The 18,992-nt window shown below is 43.9% G+C and overlaps 1 protein-coding gene and 1 long non-coding RNA gene across 7 annotated transcripts in view; one reads left to right on the top strand and one right to left on the bottom strand.

Annotated features, from left to right (window-relative positions):
• LIMCH1 (LIM and calponin homology domains 1) overlaps positions 1-18,992 on the top strand; it is a 314,351-nt gene that overhangs the window by 121,493 nt on the left and 173,866 nt on the right. The window lies entirely within an intron of this gene.
• On the bottom strand, positions 1,300-16,958 carry LOC311519994. The gene is made up of 3 exons (XR_014711440.1): positions 16,813-16,958; positions 3,110-3,202; positions 1,300-1,519 (listed from the first exon to the last, which is right to left on the bottom strand). It is a non-coding gene; the product is annotated as an uncharacterized lncRNA (long non-coding RNA).

The raw sequence follows: 18,992 nt of genomic DNA, 5'->3' as shown, positions 1-18,992 counted from the left end.
CATTTTTTTATAGAAGCCAAGAACAGGTATTTTGACTTCATATCATAGGTCTGAATGTGACCCCATGCCTTCAAGTGTGTGGGTTTTATGCTGCGTATTCTAAAGTTGAAACATTACCAGCTTCATGGATTTGGCGGGTCTCCAACCTGGAGAGAGCCCCTGAGGCTCATTAAGCATTAAGATTTAAGTTCAAGTGAGGACATTTGAAACAATTTTGTATCAAGCCACAGTTTAGTCTTTTCAAGTTTTATTACCTTGCCACAATGAGACCCTTTTTAAATAGTGCAACTTGGGTGGGGGAGTCATAAGTAAAATAAACTATAAAAGCTCAGTTGCATAATGGGGTGTGTATGTGGTGGAAATACAGCAATTGAAGGGTGTGCTTTATTACAACCAGAATACTCTGCCCTAAAATGTGGGTGTAATGTCATGTAGAGCAGACTATATGGCACTTTGGTCTTTTCAGTACATTTTGATGACTGCCGCAGCTTGCTCTGTCATACTGATCCATTCAAGCTAATTTGTTTATGTGCAAAGCAAAGTGATCCAATGAAAGATTTAAGGAGTATGTTATGGAAATATTTTTGGATTCATGCTTTGCATAGCAGTAAGCATTGTTAATTAACCACTGTAAAACAAGACATGAACAGTTCTGTGATGTCCTTAAATTTGTACATTGCTTCAGTATATAGTGTTAGCCTTTGCACAGGTTGTCCATATGGCCAGTTGCTTCTGTGCCTTCTCTAATGAACCCCACTCTGATGGGTTTAGTCACAAAGACTCCCTTGGGACTGTCACCTGGTGTGCTGAAGCTACCTCTGAGCCTGTTTTCCCTGCCAGCTTGGGACTCCAGAACCCTGCCTTGTTGAGCCAGACATACTAGCCTGCTGCAACACAAACCCAGGGTTTGGTCCACACCCCCAACGCTGCAGACTTAACTGAAAACAGCTCAGCAGGTTACCAGTCTTCAGCACCCAAACACCCAGTTCCCAATGGGATCTAAACCCCAAATAAATGTGTTTTACTCTGTATAAAGCGTATACAGGGTAAATTCATAAATTGTCCACCCTCTATAACACTGATAGAGAGATGCACAGCTGTTTGCTCCCCCAGGGATTAATCACTTTCTCTGGGTTTATTAATAAACAAAAGTGATTTTATTAAGTATAAAAAGTAGGATTTACATGGTTTCAAGTAATAACAGGCAGAACAAAGTAAGTCACCAAACAAAATAAAGCAAAAACAAAGAAGTATAAGCCTAATACATTAAGAAACTGATTACAGATAATATCTCACCCTCAGAGATGTTCCAATAAGCTTCTTTCACAGACTAGACTGCTTCCTAGTCTGGGCCCAATCCTTTCCCCTGGTACAGTCCTTGTTAGTTCCAGCAGGCATCTCAGGGGGTAAGCAGGGGTCTTCTCATGACTGGCAGCCGCCTTTGTCCTGCTCCACCCCCTTTTATAGCTTTAGCACAAGGCAGGAATCTTTTTATCTCTCTGGGTCCCCATCCCTCCTCCTAAATGGAAAAGTACCAGATTTAAGATGGATTCCAGTATCATGTGGCCATGTTACAGGAAGGTTTTAAAGTAACTAAGGCCATTTACAACTGATTGTTTCTAGAGCACCCTTAATGGCCTTCACTTAATGTTTTACATTGGCAATATAAATTTATATCTTCTTCTAACTTCAGATATAGAAATACTTGCAAACAAATAGGATGAACACATTCAGATAAGCTTTGTAATGATACAAGAGACCTTTTGCAAAAAGCATATTCCTATTAACAGATTCACATTCATAAGCATATTTTTCATAAAGCTTATGGAGTGCAACATCAGCCCTTCTCTCCCTCCCTCCCCCCCAACACACATGGTACAGTCTCCCTGCGCTCCTTTGAAAGGCCCTGGCCTGTCTATATTTAAGTCCTCTAAGGGCTTATCTGTCTGTCTCCTGCAGTTCAGACTACAAGGATGTGAATAGCCATGTGCACCAAAGTGCTGAATTGTAACTCTTCATGTGGACGCTGCAGGCACAAACCAAAAGATTCTTAGTTGGCATTAGTGTAGTCCCGGTTAGAAGACTCTGTTAATGAAAACTAGGAACCTTTTGGTTTGCGCTTGCAGCATCCACTCAGGGGAGTTACGGTGCAGCACTTCGATGCACACTGCTATTCATGCTCCGATCTGCAGGGCAAGATTCACTTCTGCCATTCTACTTAGGATATGTTTACACTGTGTGAAGGTATTAATGCTAGCAGGGGTATGCCTACCCCTGCTAGCATTAATATACTTAGCAAGGGTAACCATAGTAGTATGACATAGAGGAATGGGCTAGCGACCAGAGTACGTACCTAGGCTCCTTGGTGGGCTTGTGCTCTGGTTGCTAGTCCATATTGAAGATCTTGCTGCCATATCTACATAACAATTGTTACCTGTGCTAGCTAGATTAAAGTGACCACAAGTATGCCCTTAGGCTATGTCTACACTTGGAGCACAGGGTGTGATTCCCAGCCTTAGTAGACTTAATTGTACTTGCTGTCATTGAGCTAGCTCACTAAAAATAGTGAGGGAAGCTGCAGTGACATGGGCAGCGGGGATCAGCAGCACATGCTAGCCTCTAGTACAAACCCACCTGGCCCCCGTGGGTACGTGCTTGGGGCCACTAGCCCATGCCACCACTTGTAGCTGCTGTGGCTGCCCTACTATTTGTAGTGTGCTAGCTCAATGTGAGCTAGCGTGAATGTATCTACATAGCTGGGAATCTCACCTCCACCTCCAAGTGTGGATATAGCTTCACTGTATCTAGCTGTCTTGGATTTTTTTTTAAACAAAATACTGTTGTCTCCCCTGTGAAATTTTGAGGTCCACTCAGACCAGTAAGGGGCTCTGTCATCACCTGCCCTGTAACTTTGGGGCCTTTGTGTTGTGCAGCTGTGGTTCAGATCCCTAATGCCAGTAGCTTGCCCACAAGCATAAGGTCTGACCCTGACTAGTCTAGTTATTCTTTGCAGGGTGATACCAACAACCCTTCCACACTCAAGTCTCCCCAAATGCATACTCCCCAAGCTCTTAATTACCAGACATTTGTAACTCCTCTGATTCATTACCCTCAAAGGCATGAAACAGGCCCGCCTTGTAATCAGCTCACTTCTCACTTTGGTGCATGAACACAGACACCATACAGTTCATACACCAGAGACCTGCTTGAGATAAAAAAAGCAAAATTTAATAGAAAACCCCCCAATTCAAAGATCAAGTAGTAAGGGGAAAGTAAATGTATACAAGTTACACAGAAAATGATGCAACCTGAGGCTTCAACTTTATTAAAATCCCTTTTTCTAATAAGAATTACCTATTGCCATAAAACAGTTTCCCAGTATACCCCCTAGCTATAGGACAGCATTCATGGACAGCCTCCCACCTCCACGCTGTCCCCCAAATTCTGGATGATTTTCAGGTCACCCTTCCATTTTAAAAGATCTTGCAGGGTGTTTTTCACCCCCAGTGGCTATAAATATTCAAAAAGGGGAAAACTCCCTCCTTTCTTAGGGTATGTCTCCATAGCAATTAAAAACCCATGGCTGGCGCATGCCAGCTGATTCAGGTTTGTGGGGCTTGGGCTGCGGGGCTGTTTAATTGTGGTGTAAATGTTTAAGCTTGGACTTGAGCCCAGGTTCTAGTATCCTGCGAGATGGGAGGGTCCCAGAGGTCAGGATGCAGACTGAGTCTGAACATTTACACTGCAGTGAAACAGCCCCACAGCCTGAGCCCCTTTGGCATGGGCCAGCCACAGGTGTCTAATTGCAGTATAGACATACCTTAGTTTTCAAAGACTGGGATTTTCTTTTCAGTTTCAAGCTGTTCCCATTTGCTTTGCTGGTGCCTCGTTATTTCCTGGGCTGGACAGTGGCTAGGTGCTTGAACCCAGTCTGTGGTTGGAGAGAGAGCTCCTCCCTGCCTGATTGCTTCAGTATCACCTCACAACAGGGCGGTGAAGTTATACCACAGTTACACTTGCAATTTTCTGTATATACACACACACACAAATACATTCAGAACCATAACGTGTATACATATCTCATAATGATTGTTAAGGTCCGTATAATACAAATGTTCATAAAAGACCTTAATATACTTTTACAGTAAAATAACATGGTATGCAATCAGTTGGTTTAATAGCTTTTTTGATGGGAGAGTGGGTGGTTTAAAACTTCTGTCACATCTCTTTATCCTAACTCCTGGTGACCCATGGATTATGAGCTCCTCAGGGTAGTGATTACTGATTTAAATCCATTCGGTCTTGAATGTCTGAAAAGCATCTCATACATCGTGAGTATATGATATAAACCATCTATGACCATACAGAAATAACTAATAATAATACTGAAAAGTTCATTAGGAATCATTGTGGAATGTTTTCTCAAATATACTTTAGAACTTCCCCTAATTTTTCCAGACTTGAAGAAATCTCATCATCTTATTGTCCTTATCTAAACATTCTTCATGTTCACATCCCGGTCTATGATTGCTGACCTGCCTCACGTTTTAAACGTGTTTTTTTAACCAGTTTACTGGTGTTTGAGGATTGCTATCCTAACTGACACCCAAAATATCCACTAATTGACCGAACATATACTAATAACTTTGGCCAGGGTGCCCAGATAACAGAATAGATGCTTCATAGTTAGAAAATAATTCAATAAAACTAATTGTAATAATTAAAGAATAATAAAGTATCACCTACTTGAAAATATTTCATGGTGATTTAGGATTTTCTTGTGCTCTTGAACGCTAAATGCTCTGTTCCCTCTAGTTGGCTTCATCAGTCCCTTCTTAGATGCAGAAATATTGTCTATCCATTGTTTTTGTTTAAACAAACCATTCTGTTGGATACGTACATTTCAGCTTGGACTCATTTGTGAATCAGACCTTATTCCAACCTTTTCCTGAGGTTTATTTTTCATAAACTCCTTTCCGGCTCACTTTCTCCTAGAAGCAATGTGTTTTTGGAGGGTGGGATTGGCAGCCATTCTGAGGAGAATGAGGCTTAGCTAACACTTTGACTAGAATTGCATATACAATCTTCCCAGTGTTTTCCACCAGATCACTTGTTAGCTGTTATCTTAAATGCCCTCTCTTCCTGGCAGAAGTTTTCCAGATTCTTAACTAGACCTAAACAAATCTGATGGGTCTCGTAGGTTAGGTACCAGCTCCTTTTTTGCTTTTAGGGATCTTGATCCTGCATCTTTTAGCTTCCCGGGACTACCTGGTGGAGCTACTGACCCTTCCCAAAGCCATCAAGGCCTTCAGAAAAGTAACAAAGTGACCTGATACTTCCATAGAACAGGAGGAGTACAAGACCTTTCCACTCCTGCTGCAGTTGGCTGCTTTGCTGAGTTAAGGTTTCCCTAGCTTCTGTGCTAAGTCTTATGGCACTTCATTTCTCTGACAGCTATTAAAGAACCCAGGGTGGTTGTCCAGCCACATGAGCGAGCAAGTGAGGCATAGTGATGGGATCACAAGTCACACGGAAGATAGCAAAGGTACTGGTAAATAGAGAATAAAGTGCAGAGGGATTCTAGGGATGTATGAACTGCATCCGTGTATGTATGTATTTGTAGATGTTCTACCCACTAGCAGTTAGCCCACAAGAATCCTGGCTAGGACCATGAACCCATGTGAGATTCGGTCAGTTCAGTGTTCAGAGTCCTGTATTCTCCTTTGCGTGATGGTCCTCCTGCGAATTCCACACATGGGTATGCATGTGCCTGAGTCAAGGTTTTTAGTATGCAGACGGTTGATCCCCACATGTGCAGCTGATTTTCCTTGTGCTCTGAACTGAGGGTGTAAGGGATGGTGCAGACTGGTGCCTCTCTAGTTCCTTTGTACCACCGCATGGCCTGAGTCAGAATCTTCTGTGTTCGTAGTGTCTTCCTTTGACTGTTTCAGTCTTCAAATATATTATAAATAGTTTTATTCTTTTAGTTTTAAATACTACTGGTACAATCAGCCACCAAAAGATCCAGGCTGCAACTTCCCCAGAACTACACCCTTGGACAACTGTGCCAAATAATTTGACCTCCTAAGGGAAAATGGTCTTCTCCTTCACCACGCTCCAATTTAGAATTTGAAATTTATCAGGCCCTTCTACATAAATAGGACTTCTCTACTTACGCAGAGTTGTTGGATTTTGAGCACAGGCTCCCTCAGGAAGGCAGAGTACAGTTTCTATCCTTAATTGATAGAAGCAAATGAGTAGCCAAAACCTCTATCCAGGCTGCAATAGATGCGGTGGACATTGCATCCAGAGGGATGGTTACAGTCATTGTCATGAGGAGAGATTGCTGGTTTCAATCCTCAGATTTCCCTAGAGAGGTGCGTGGTACTACTCAAGACCAGCACAGTTAACCTGTTCAGTGAAAAGTCAGATGAATCTCTCTACTTTCTCAAGGAGAGGACAATGCTTTGCTCTAAGTATCTATACCCTCCCCCTAAAAAGCATCACAAGCAGGGGTACAGAGCAAGACCACCTCCTCAATGATTTTACTATCCATGTTCCCAGGAGCCACCATGCAAAAGACAGAGGGTATCTGATATCTGCTGCCACACCTCACTAACCCATAGCCAAAGAACTTCTTTTGATGGGACCATGGAGACTTGCACTCCTTTATTGATGTCCCATAATCCTGCCCCTCAATGTTTTGGAGGTTGCCTTACCCACATTGCCCACAACTGGAGGGCTTTAACAACACAGAAATGGGTACTGGCAATTGCTCACTATGACTATTGGAGTTTGTCAACCCCTTCCCACAAATGCCTTTTCCGATTCCTTTTCAGGGGCCAATCTGAGTGAATTCTGCATCAAGAAGTGGACTCCCTTCACAACCAGAAAGCCATAGAGTTCCTCCGCAACATCAAGGGAAAGGATTCTACTCCCCATTCTGTTTAGTCCTCATAAAGAATGGGGATGGAAACCAATTCCTGACCTTCACTGACTAAATATATGAATTCATAAATTAAAATTTCACATGGTCACATTGGCATCAATAATTCTCTCTGGAAGAGGGCACATTGTTTGCCGCTCTTGACAGGAAATATATATACTTTTCACATAAACATTCACCCATCCCACAGAAGGTTTCTCCTTGGTCAAGACTGTTACCAATTCAGAGTCCTTCCATTTGGGCTAGCTACAACACACAGGGTCTTTACAAAAGTCTTTTCAGCTGGGTAGCAGCTTGGATGAGAAGAAAGAGGTTTACTGTCTTTCCACACCTCAACGACTGATTTCTGATGGGCAGATCATAAAAGGAAGTCCAGCTGGCAATCCAATTCCTGCTCCATGTACTATCCTCTCTGGGAATCTGTGTCAACCACTTTGACCCCCCCACAATATCCACACTCTTCATAGGAGCAACCTTGGATTCATCTACAGCAAGCGTCAGTCTGCCTATCGAGAGTCACCCTTAGATTCTCATCTTGCTGTAGATGAGTCCAAGGTTCCCCTTAGACCTCAGACTTCAGTCAGAACCTGCCTTTTCCTCCTTGGCCTCATGCACACAAGTGGTGCCATTTGCCAGGCTCCATATCTGTTGTCTTCAAACCGGGCATCAATCCATGTACTCAACAGAAAAAAGTCAACATCAATGCCAATGTAACAATTCCAACCAAGATTCTGGCCTCTGTCGTCTGGTGGACAAAGCCGGAGAAAGTTTGAGTGGAGTGTCCTTTCTTCACACTTACACCCAAGGCAACTATCATTACTGATCCCTCCCTCTTAGGTGGTGAGCCCATATGGCCAATCATACTGCGCAAGACACCTGGACCCCTCAGAGGTCCAGCATGCAGTAGGAGCGGTCTGTTGGGCTGCAACACTTTCCTCCCACTCATCCGATCCCAGCATATCCAGAAAATGTTGGACAATATGACTTTCTGCTATAAAAACAGGCGGGGTGGAGAAGGGGAGGGGGACAAAATCCCTCCCTCAGTGTGCAGACAACCAACTTTCAAAATTGGTATATCAGACATCAGGTAACCCTCTCAGTAGCATACTTCCCAAGTGTGCAGAACTCCTTAGTAGACAGTCTCAGACATTTTTCTGCAGATCATGAATGGGAGATTCATGATTCAGTCCTGAATAAGATATTCATCCAGCGGACAGTGCTGTCTTGGGATCTCTTTACCTCACAGCAAACCTAGAACTTCCCCTTCACTATCCCAAAGGGAGATGGCCCTCTACTCCTGCAGAGGGACCACCTCAGGCATGCCTTCCCTCCATCCCATCAATACCACATGTCCTGTTAAAAAAAATCAGTCACGGCAGGGCTCAAGTCCTCCTTATTTGTGCCCAACAGAATGAGAGTTCTGGTTCACTGATAAATTGAGACTTTCAGTCTGTTTTCCCGCCAACATCTCACTTCTGGACTTGCTAATGCAACACAATGGCCTCTGCTCTCAAGGCCTGGTATTTGCATGGCTATCAGATGTAGAATGTTTGTTCCAGGGCGGTTCAATACATTTTCAACCAAAGTAGGAATCTACCAGGAGATGCTATTCAGCTAAGTGGAAGCATCTCCCCTCTTGGGAATAATCCTCCAGTTATCTCCAGAGTCCACTTGTATCTCTGCTATTCTAGAATATCTACTAATCCTTACAACATCAGGTCTCTCTCTTAGTTCCCTATGGATTCATTTAGCAACAATTGGTGTTTTTCATCCCCCTGTCAATAACCACAATATCATGCTGGTCTGTACTCCACCTCATGGCCTTGGTTCAAATCATGACAGGAACAACTGCACAGCTGCAGGCCAATGGACATGGATTACTAAAAATCTCTGGACACAGCGACATGGTGAGTATGCATACCCATGTGTGGAATACAGGTTGGGACCAAACATCTCTAAGAACTTCCAGTTACAGATAAGTAACCTCAATTTTTACCATCAGGTTCTGAAAGAATTTGCTTTTTCTTTGATCTGTTGTGTCTAGACCCATTTTATCTCACCTATTTTAGCATTTTGTTTACAGAACCTGGTTGTAATTTTTCAGACATTAAATTCTCTCTCCTTTTGGTCACCTTTCCTCAGAGTTGTTGATCATATTAAGTCTTCCTATGTGTCTTAAAACAAAATAAATATTCTCCAGCTCCTGTGTCTACTTGGGCCCAGAGCTCATTAATGCGTAACTTTCTAATTAACATCAAATATGTTCAATTATGGGGGCACTCAAATTGTTGTATATTTTAAAAACAGTTTCATCGTTAATGTACATGCAGTGTATACATTTACCATATGTGTAGCATGATACTCTGTATTAAAATATGAGAGGTATTGGATTTTTTGTCCTTTTTTTGATCTGCTCACAAATTTTATTCATTTAACCTGTTTTTGCTGGGGTTACTAATAGCAGAACAGACAACTGAAGCTTACTAAAGTTTAAAAGCCTACTATAAATCCCACCCCCATGATCACTCCAAAATCATCTGAACAATCAGGGCTAGAAATACCTGCTGTAACCTGTTGGAGAGTTGTGAATAGTATTTTACAGTTTGTTTCCAACCATGGTTGGAAACACCACAGACAATGTGTATATTGATCTAGTCCAGCGAGTCTCAAACTGTGGGTCGTGACCCCATTTTAATGGGATTGCCAGCGCTGACTTTGACTTGCTGGGGCCCAAGCCTGAGGGCTTCAGCCCTGGGTAGCAGGGATAGGGTTGTCTGGGGCTGAAGCCCTTGGGCTTTGGCCCCCTCTGGCCTGGGGCAGTGGGACTTTGGCTTTGCCCTCCTCCCCCCGCGCCCCCCAGGGTGGCGGGGCTTGGGCAGGCTCAGGCTTTGGTCCCCCCCCCTCCTGGAGTCCTGTAGTAACTTTTGTTGTCAGAAGGGAGTTGGACAGGGCCATCCTTAGGATTTATGGGGCCCTACACAGTGCCCGATGGCAGCCTGGGCTGGGGAAAGACAAGGCTGCAAAGGATACCGAGCCGCCTGGCCCACCTCACGGTGGTGGTGAGTCACAGTTCCTTGCAGACTCCCCCGCACTCTCTCCCTCATGGAGAATGCACGGCACTGACACATTTGGCTCTGTGAATACAACCCCTGCCTAAGGAGATTGCAGCACACACTGGGTGTGTAGGAGCTGACCTGCTCTTATGTGCAGTCATGGGTGGTGGGTGAAGCTGCCACTTGGGGAGGCTAGCTCCCCCACCCACCTCTTCTGCCTGTGGCCCCATGCATACTCCACTCCTGCTCTGCCCCGGCCCTGCCCTCTCCCCACTGTCTCCCTCCTCTCTTCCCTCCCCCACCCTCCTCACCCCCTTCCAGCCAAATCCCTGAACCTAAATGAAGCAAATGACATTTGAAAACAAAAAACGAAAAAACTCTTCTGCAATTTCTTTCTAAAGAAAATGGAACATGTTTTCCACTGCATGCCAGATGGGTGAAGACTGGACATGCAGAAGGTACCTAATTAAAAGCACTAAATTTGGGAATAAAATGCCAGTCACAGGTTTTTGATATGCCCTGAAGTTTGAGAGAGATTTACTTGCAAAAACTTTGTAGTAAGAGCAAGTCAGCTGTCCTGCTGAATACAACATTAAATATTATGGAATACATGATGCAGCTCTTCTGTTTTATATTAATCAGTATTTCTAAGCTGATTTTGTATGTTAAATGTACTCTTAAGCCTTCATAAAGTAATCATTCCAGATTACTACATATTTAACTCACTGAAACAAAGACATTATTTTAAATTAACGAGTCAGAGGTTTAGTGTGTTCATAACAATGTTCATTGCTTTTACAAAAAGGGAATACTAATTTACTTTGTGTGATCTCCCTAACAATAGACATGTTTATGAAATTTCACCAACTTTGAAAACATATTTTTTAAAGATTTTAGGCATAACAGAGATTTTATATCTTACTAGGTACTAATTTTGCTGGAGGCTTCTCTTAAAACTAGTTCATCAGATAGAAGTAAAGAAAGGGAAACTCTTTGTCCAGCTATCTGGAAGGAAAGGGGTGTTGTCCCTTTAAGGGCTCTCTTCAACGGGGGAGGAGGTGAGGGGAGAAAGGGATGGACAGAAAGGACAAGACTACTTTGGAAGCAAGTTTTTTTTTTTTACTATAGTAATTAAAATTAAAATGTGTATTTTAGATAAGGGTGGTCTTTTGAAGGATTTATTTAAAAAACTATGTCTGAAGATCCAAGCATTTTAGGCTAAATATGATTGTGCATCTAAAAATCTATGCAAGGATTTTTTAGAGCTGTGATTTTATAATCTTCACCAACTCACTAATGAAATATTTTTAAAGCAAATTTTAAACTAAGGTCCTGTAGACTAACATGTTCTGAGTAAATATTACAATAATGTACAACTGTTTGTCAGTAAATTCAGAAACTGACAGTATATACCTAGGGGTTGGCAAATGCCTGTTAAATGGCTTCATTACCACTGAGGATTACCAAAAGAAACTACACCATTTGCTCAAGATACTCCCTGAAAAAGCACAAGAACAAATCCGCACAGACACACCCCTGGAACCCCAACCTGGGGTATTCTGTCTGCTACCCAAGATCCATAAACCTGGAAATCATGGACGCCCCATCATCTCAGGCACTGGCACCCTGACAGCAGGATTGTCTGGCTATGTAGACTCCCTCCTCAGGCCCTACGCTACCAGCACTCCCAGCTACCTTCGAGACACCACTGACTTCCTGAGGAAACTACAATCCATCGGTGATCTTCCTGAAAACACCGTTCTGGCCACTATGGATGTAGAAGCCCTCTACACCAACATTCCACACAAAGATGGACTACAAGCCGTCAAGAACACTATCCCCAATAATGTCACGACAAACCTGGTGGCTGAACTTCGTGACTTTGTCCTCACCCATAACTATTTCACATTTGGGGACAATGTATACCTTCAAATCAGCAGCACTGCTATGGGTACCCACATGGCTCCACAGTATGCCAACGTTTTTATGGCTGACTTAGAACAACGCTTCCTCAGCTCTCGTCCCCTAATGCCCCTACTCTACTTGCGATACATTGATGAAGTCATCATCATCTGGACCCATGGAGGAATGCCCTTGAGGAATTCCACCATGATTTCCACAATTTCCATCCCACCATCAACGTCAGCCTGGACGAGTCCACATAAGAGATCCACTTCTTGGACACTATGGTGCTAATAAGCGGTTGTCACATAAACACCACGCTAAACCAGAAACCTACTGACCGCTATTCCTACCTATATGCCTCCAGCTTTCATCCAGACCACACCACACAATCCATTGTCTACAGCCAAGCTCTACTATACAACCACACTTGCCCCAACCCCTCAGACAGAGACAAACACCTACAAGATCTCTATCAAGCATTTTTACAACTATAATACCCACCTGCTGAAGTGAAGAAACAGATTGACAGAGCCAGAAGAGTACACAGAAGTCGCCTACTACAGGACAGGCCCAACAAAGAAAATAACAGAATGCCACGAGCCATCACCTTCAGCCCCCAACTAAAACCCCTCCAACGCATCATCAAGGATCTACAACTTATCCTGAAGGATGACCCATCACTCACAGATCTTGGGAGACAGGCCAGTCCTGCTTACAGAAAGCCCCCCAACCTGAAGCAAATACTCACCAGCAACCACACACCACTAACCCAGGAACCTATCCTTCCAACAAAGCCCGTTGCCAGCTGTGTCCACATATCTATTCAGGGGACACCATCATAGGGCCTAATCACATCAGCCACACTATCAGAGGCTCGTTCACCTGCACAGCTACCAGTGTGATATATGCCATCATGTGCCAGCAATGCCCTTCTGCCATGTACATTGGTCAAACTGGACAGTCTCTACGTAAAAGAATAAGTGGACACAAATCAGACGTCAAGAATTATGACCTTCAAAAACCAGTTGGAGAATACTTCAATCTCTTTGGTCACTCTATTATAGACCTAAAAGTTGCAATTCTTCAACAAAAAAACCTTCAAAACAAGACTCCAACGAGAGACTGCTGAATTGGAATTCATTTGCAAACTGGATTCAATTAACTTAGGCTTGAATAGAGACTGGGAGTGGATGGGTCATTACACAAAGTAAAACTATTCCCCCCCACCCCCCCGGGTCATTACACAAAGTAAAACTATTTCCCTCCCACCACCCCCCCCCCCCGTTCCTCAGACGTTCTTGTCAACTGCTGGAAATGGCCCACCTTGATTATCACTGCAAAAGGTCCCCCCCCCCCCCGTTCCTCAGACGTTCTTGTCAACTGCTGGAAATGGCCCACCTTGATTATCACTGCAAAAGGTCCCCCCCCCTCTCCTGCTGGTAATAGCTCACCTTAAGTGATCACTCTTGTTACAGTGTGTATGGTAACACCCATTGTTTCATGTTCTCTTTGTATATAAATCTCTCCACTGTATTTTCCACTGAATGCATCCGATGAAGTGAGCTGTAGCTCAAGAATGCTTATGCTCAAATAAATTTGTTAGTCTCTAAGGTGCCACAAATACTCCTTTTCTTATTACCACTTGAATGGCTCTTTAACAGTTTCAGTGTTGTGCTAATATGTCTGGCAGGCTCGAGGCTTTCACTTTTAAGTTACTATGTCCGATGAAGTGAGCTGTAGCTCACAAAAGCTTATGCTCAAATTCTTTAGTCTCTAAGGTGCCACAAGTACTCCTTTTCTATTTGTAGATCCCCTCTGGAGGAAGACTCACCAAGCTGCAGCAGCCAGCTATGGTAGGAGCCTGCAGGAAGGGTCAGAATAGGGATAGGAAGACCTGGGAGGATGGACACTAAGGGTATGGCTACACTAGAAACTTCAAAGCACTGCCGCGGGGGCGCTTTGAAGTGTGAGTGTCGTTGCGTGTGAGCTCTCAGCGCTCCTGGTAATCCACCTCCACGAGGAGATTAGCTCTGAGTGCTGGGAGCACGGCTCCCAGCACTCTGAACCTGTCCACACTAACGCTTTAAAGCACTCAGACTTGCTGTGCACAGGGGGGTGATTTTTCACACTCCTGAGCCAGCAAGTTAGAGAGCTATAAAATGTAAGTGTAGACAAGCCCTTTAAGGCCCAGTGGTGCCCCAAATTTTCAGGTGCCCTATGCAGCTGCCTATGCCTATGCCTAAGGACGGCCCTAGGGTCGTGGTGCAATGGAGTTTGAGAACCCCTGATCTATTCTGTCCTACTGTCAGCACATTGCTTGTTTCTTCAGAGTATTTTCCAGAGCTTCTAATGGAATCATTAACCATAAATTTAGTTTTAGAGATTTCATTTGGTGCACTAAATATATCTAAGCAGTGTTCCTTAAACTTCTAAATTTTACCGACGAATGCAAATAATGAATGATTTCAAAAGAATGTGAATTTATTTTTTAATCTGGTGTAAAATGTTTTAGGCACTGTAATAGTACAGCGATCAGTGCAATGTAAGAACTTAGACAAATAGAAGGGGACTTAAATATGAAAAATTAACTCCACCTCCCCCACAAAACCGGTCAACCAAAAGGAGGGGAGGGGAGAAAAAACAAAAACAAAAAAAAGTGCTATGTGTGGTTTTTGCTATAAAATGGAATTACAGTCTGTGGTTCATGGTAATTATTAGTGGTATAAAAAGGTTCTTTCTTTCCAGCAGCATAGAAGAATGTACATTTCTAACCGCAATTAGTCTGCTTTAACCTTTAATCAATTTGCTGGGCAGAATGATATCTAAACTATTTCTTATTGATTCAAATATTGATGGGGACTCCAAGGGTCAGAGACTTCTTTTCACTTACTTTCTTGTATTTTTACAAACCACATTTTCTCCCCTGCACCCTTAAAATAAATGCATTTTTTGGCCACAGATGTCTTTATTTTAAACATACCATGAAAGCAAACAAAGCAAGTTATTTTCCTACTGTTTTTGGCGGGAGTGGCCCAGAGGTTGGGAGGAAGCAGTGGGGCCTTATTGGAACTTTCTTCTTCAGTATGGTTTAGGGGTGACTGACTAGGTTAGGGGATGGGTAGTGGTAATCGTTTGGCAGGCAACCCAGGTAAAGGGACAGTGGGGAGTTGAAAGAGTGTGGGTGAAGGGGCCAGGAACAAGGAGAGTTGGAGAGCCAAAAAGGAGCAGCTGATGCCAGTCTGCTCTGGCCTTGTAGGGGTGGAGTACTCCTTAAATGCTCTGGCTCTTTATTTACATACTAGTAGGGGCTAGAACTTAAATGAGACTACTCCTGATATATGATGCTACTCACTGTGAGTCAAGGAATCAGAATCTCGCCCTTTCATGAATACATGCTGTTGCACATATAAATTAGGGTTGCCCCATCCTCTGCCCCACCTTTTCCCCCAAAGGCCCCACTCCTGCTCCACCTCTTCCCCCAAGGCCCTGCCTCTGTCACTCGCTCCTCTCCCCTCTTTGTTTTCCTATAGGGTTGCCACCTCTGAGGTACATTTGCCCACACATCCTAGGGTTAATAAGCACAATTGCCCACGCATGGGATTTTCATTTATAGACACTCATTTGAAATTCTCCATTTTTACACACACACACACACACACACACACACACACACCCCCACAGGTTTGCTTCATTAGCACACCCATTCTGGGGAGCAGGGGAAGGGAGCTCCCTCTTTTGCACATACAGCTATGATAAAAGGGAGGATTCCCCCTATATTTACACAGGTACCGAGATTGGGGGAGAGACTCCCCTTATTTGCACTAGTACCTGAAAGAAGAAGGTCCCACCTACTTGTACCCACACAGTGGGAGTTTTGAAGGAAGAGAAACAGATGCTCCCCCTTCTGGAGCACACCCACCTGAGAGAGAAGAGGGGAGCACCCCTCAAATTGTTGCATACCTACCTGGTTCCCATGCTCCACCAAACTCCAGACTGAGAAACTTTCCGAATTTTTCCCATTTTGGCAGTCAGGAGTGGGTAGGGCAGCTGCAGGCTGTGATTGGCTGGGCGGGCTTGGTGCCGGGCTGTGATTGGCTGGGCTCTGTCCCCATCTTCAAGAGAGTGGTGAGCATTTGCTGGGTAATGGTGTCTCGGTGGGTTAAATTCAAATGAGCAGCGAGCGGTTTCCACGGATCAAAAAACTGGACATCAGGGCTTGTCAAATGGCACCCAGACACACAAGCTGAAACCCAAACTGTCTGGGTGAAAACCGGACGGGTGGCAATCCTAATATAAATAGGTGTAGTTTCATCTCAGCATGTGTTTGAGAAATCGTCAAGAGCACTTGGGGCAGATGAGTTTTGGTGGCTAGAGAGGTCTATTGTGGTGCTGATACACCCCGTCACCCTTTAGGGGCAGGGGAGAGGTGCATTACAGCCCTGCTGTTGAGTCTGTAGAGCTGCACCCAGTCTTGAGGCTGCATGGCCCTGGGACCTTAGTCAGTAGCCTGGCTCTTGCTACCAGCACTGTGGTCTAGCAGCCAGAGTTAGTAGTCTGGCCCTTGCTACCAGGGCAGTGCAGCCTAGCAGCCAGAGTCAGCAATACAGCCCTTGCTACCAGGGCGATGTGGCCTAGTGGCCAGAGTCAGCAATACAGCCCTTGCTATCAGAATGGTGCAGCCTAGCAGCCAGAGTTAATAGTGCTGGTGAGCTAGGCCACCACCACGGGGTGGGCGGTGGCCAGGATAGGGGAATCTGGGCCTGCCCTCTCCACCGGGTCCCAAACTAGGGCCCTGTCGGTGGCAGGGTTGCCCACTAGCCGCTCGGCAGGGAGCCTACCGAAACATGCTGAACCTGTCTATGGTTCTACAACTGCTTCCCCACAAAGTTTCTCTGAGTTGCTTCCTACCCGATTCTCTGTAGTTTGCCATCTCTGGGTCTTCACAGTCTCGCCCCTCTCTGTGGCGAACTGAGCCTGTGTGTTGGGGCCCGTCTCTGGCTGGCTGGCCTCCGCGTCCTGGACTGCAGGTGATCCTCCTTGAGGAGTCACCTCCTTCTTCCCTGGCAGTCAGCCCAGACTGAGCTGCTCTGCTGTCTTTTGTATCCTTCTCAAGCTGGAGCATGCCCAGCAGAGCTGAGGGGGGGTGGCCTCCTCAGCCCAGAGAGAAGGCTTAACCCCTGCCGCACCAGTGCCAGGATGATGCGCCCTGTCACGAGGTCCCATTAATGTTCATCCAACCTTGACAGTTAAATGTAGAACAAATGAGTAGAATATCACTATTTACAGCATATAGTCAGTCTGGAATTCACTGCCACAGGAAGCCAACGAGACAAATTGTACTGTGATTGAATTTTAAAAAGGGGTGGATAAATTTATGAACAGTAATGACACTTGTTTCTGTTCAAGATCAGACAACAAAGTCAGTAGTTAAAGCTTGTGTTTTTGGGAGTAAATTGATTGCCCATGTGTGTATTGGGAAGGAATTTGTTGCTTCTATGTTCTACATTGTACAACTGGATAACTTTATAACACTGTTATGCGGCAAATTAAAATATTGGGCAAATTTCTAGTCGTTTTCCAACATAAAGCGCATGACACATTTCACAGTACTATTTTACAGGAAGCCGGGGGCTACTTTTATGGAACAAGAAAAAGATGAAGAATCTCTAATTATTTGCAAATGTCTTGACTACTTGCACTTGGACTAATTACACTTTTAAAACCATAATTAGATGTTTAGTTTTGCACTTTATTTCCAGCATTGTATGGACTGAATGAAGCTGCCTATATTCTGAATACATGAAATGTCAACTTTCTTTGTTTTTTTTTCCCCCCAGTTTTTAGACCAATGCAGCCAGCCTGTTTCTATTGAACGTTTCTATTGAACATTTCTATTGAAGTCCATTAACTTCTGAGGAATGCTCTATACAGTTGAATGAGTCACCAGGTAGAGTTAATGACACTAAATATAAAGAGGGATGCTTCATTTGAGCCTGTGTAGAATTTACTTAAAAAAATATATCCTGTGGGTGCGTGCATGCAGGGTGGGGGTTGGACGGGGGAGAGGAGTAACTGTATATAGTAACTGGGGAGAGAAATATGAACAAATAGTAATTGGATTAGACTGAAAAATCTCCCGATGGTTTACTTCATAAATGGCGACTCGCAGCCTGACTGGTGGCTGAATAAGTTTCAGGTACTTGGTATTTTGGCAGCCAGCCTAATTCTTTAGAGAGTCCATTTAAAAACAGCCAGTCTGCTTTGGAGGAAAGTTCCCTTTGGCATGCTTCTGAATAAATGAGAGCTGGGAAAGTAAGAGCTTGGTTGTCCTGGAGACACTGTTTGCTTCCCTAAGGGAAATTATCTAAATATGAGTGATCATCTTCACACTACTGCACCACCATTTCTCCATGCCTCCCCTCTTCCAGGTTATAAACTGTTCTGTCCTAACCCCATTGTTCATTTTCTACTCCTGGAACCCTTCCCTTCTCCCTCCCATTTCCCCCCTAACCTTAATCTTAATCTACAATTATGCCAGTTCAAACTATTTTGAAGATCTTTTAAAAATAGTCTGACATTTGGGGTATCCATTAAGACCTCCATGACTTGCTTTCTATTCTTGGTGAGAACCTGCAATATAGGTTATCGTCCATAATTTATGCACCATGAGGGGATTAAATGAATGCTGCTCTGTTGCGAGTGTCTCACTTTTTCCCTGAGGCAACATTTAATTTACTAACCTGCAAAACTAGTAGACTAGATAGAAGGAGCTATTAAACTAGAGTCTTCTGAGAGGAAGAATCCTTGAGGAAAAATTTGCATGTTGACCGTTGCAACCTAAAATATTGGTGTATGGGCTTGCTGCTGTGCAGGTCTGGAAGAGAAATCAGTGACGTGAATATAAATGTATATTTTGGAAGAAGAGGTACTGGCTTTTTTTTGTTTTGTTTTTTTTAAACTGTTAAATAAAATCAGATGTTCTGTTAGTTGTGGAATTCTGTGTGGATGGAAGAAAAATATGAATTGTTTGAAAATGTTCAATAGCTATACATGTGCTTTTCTATCATGTCTAGTATGTATTGGAGATG

Source organism: Lepidochelys olivacea (genome assembly GCF_965140295.1).
Source record: "Lepidochelys olivacea isolate rLepOli2 genome assembly, chromosome: 4".
Lineage (NCBI taxonomy): Eukaryota > Metazoa > Chordata > Testudines > Cheloniidae > Lepidochelys > Lepidochelys olivacea.
Note: the sequence above shows the minus strand (reverse complement) of the source record. Positions and strands in the feature narration are given on the sequence as shown.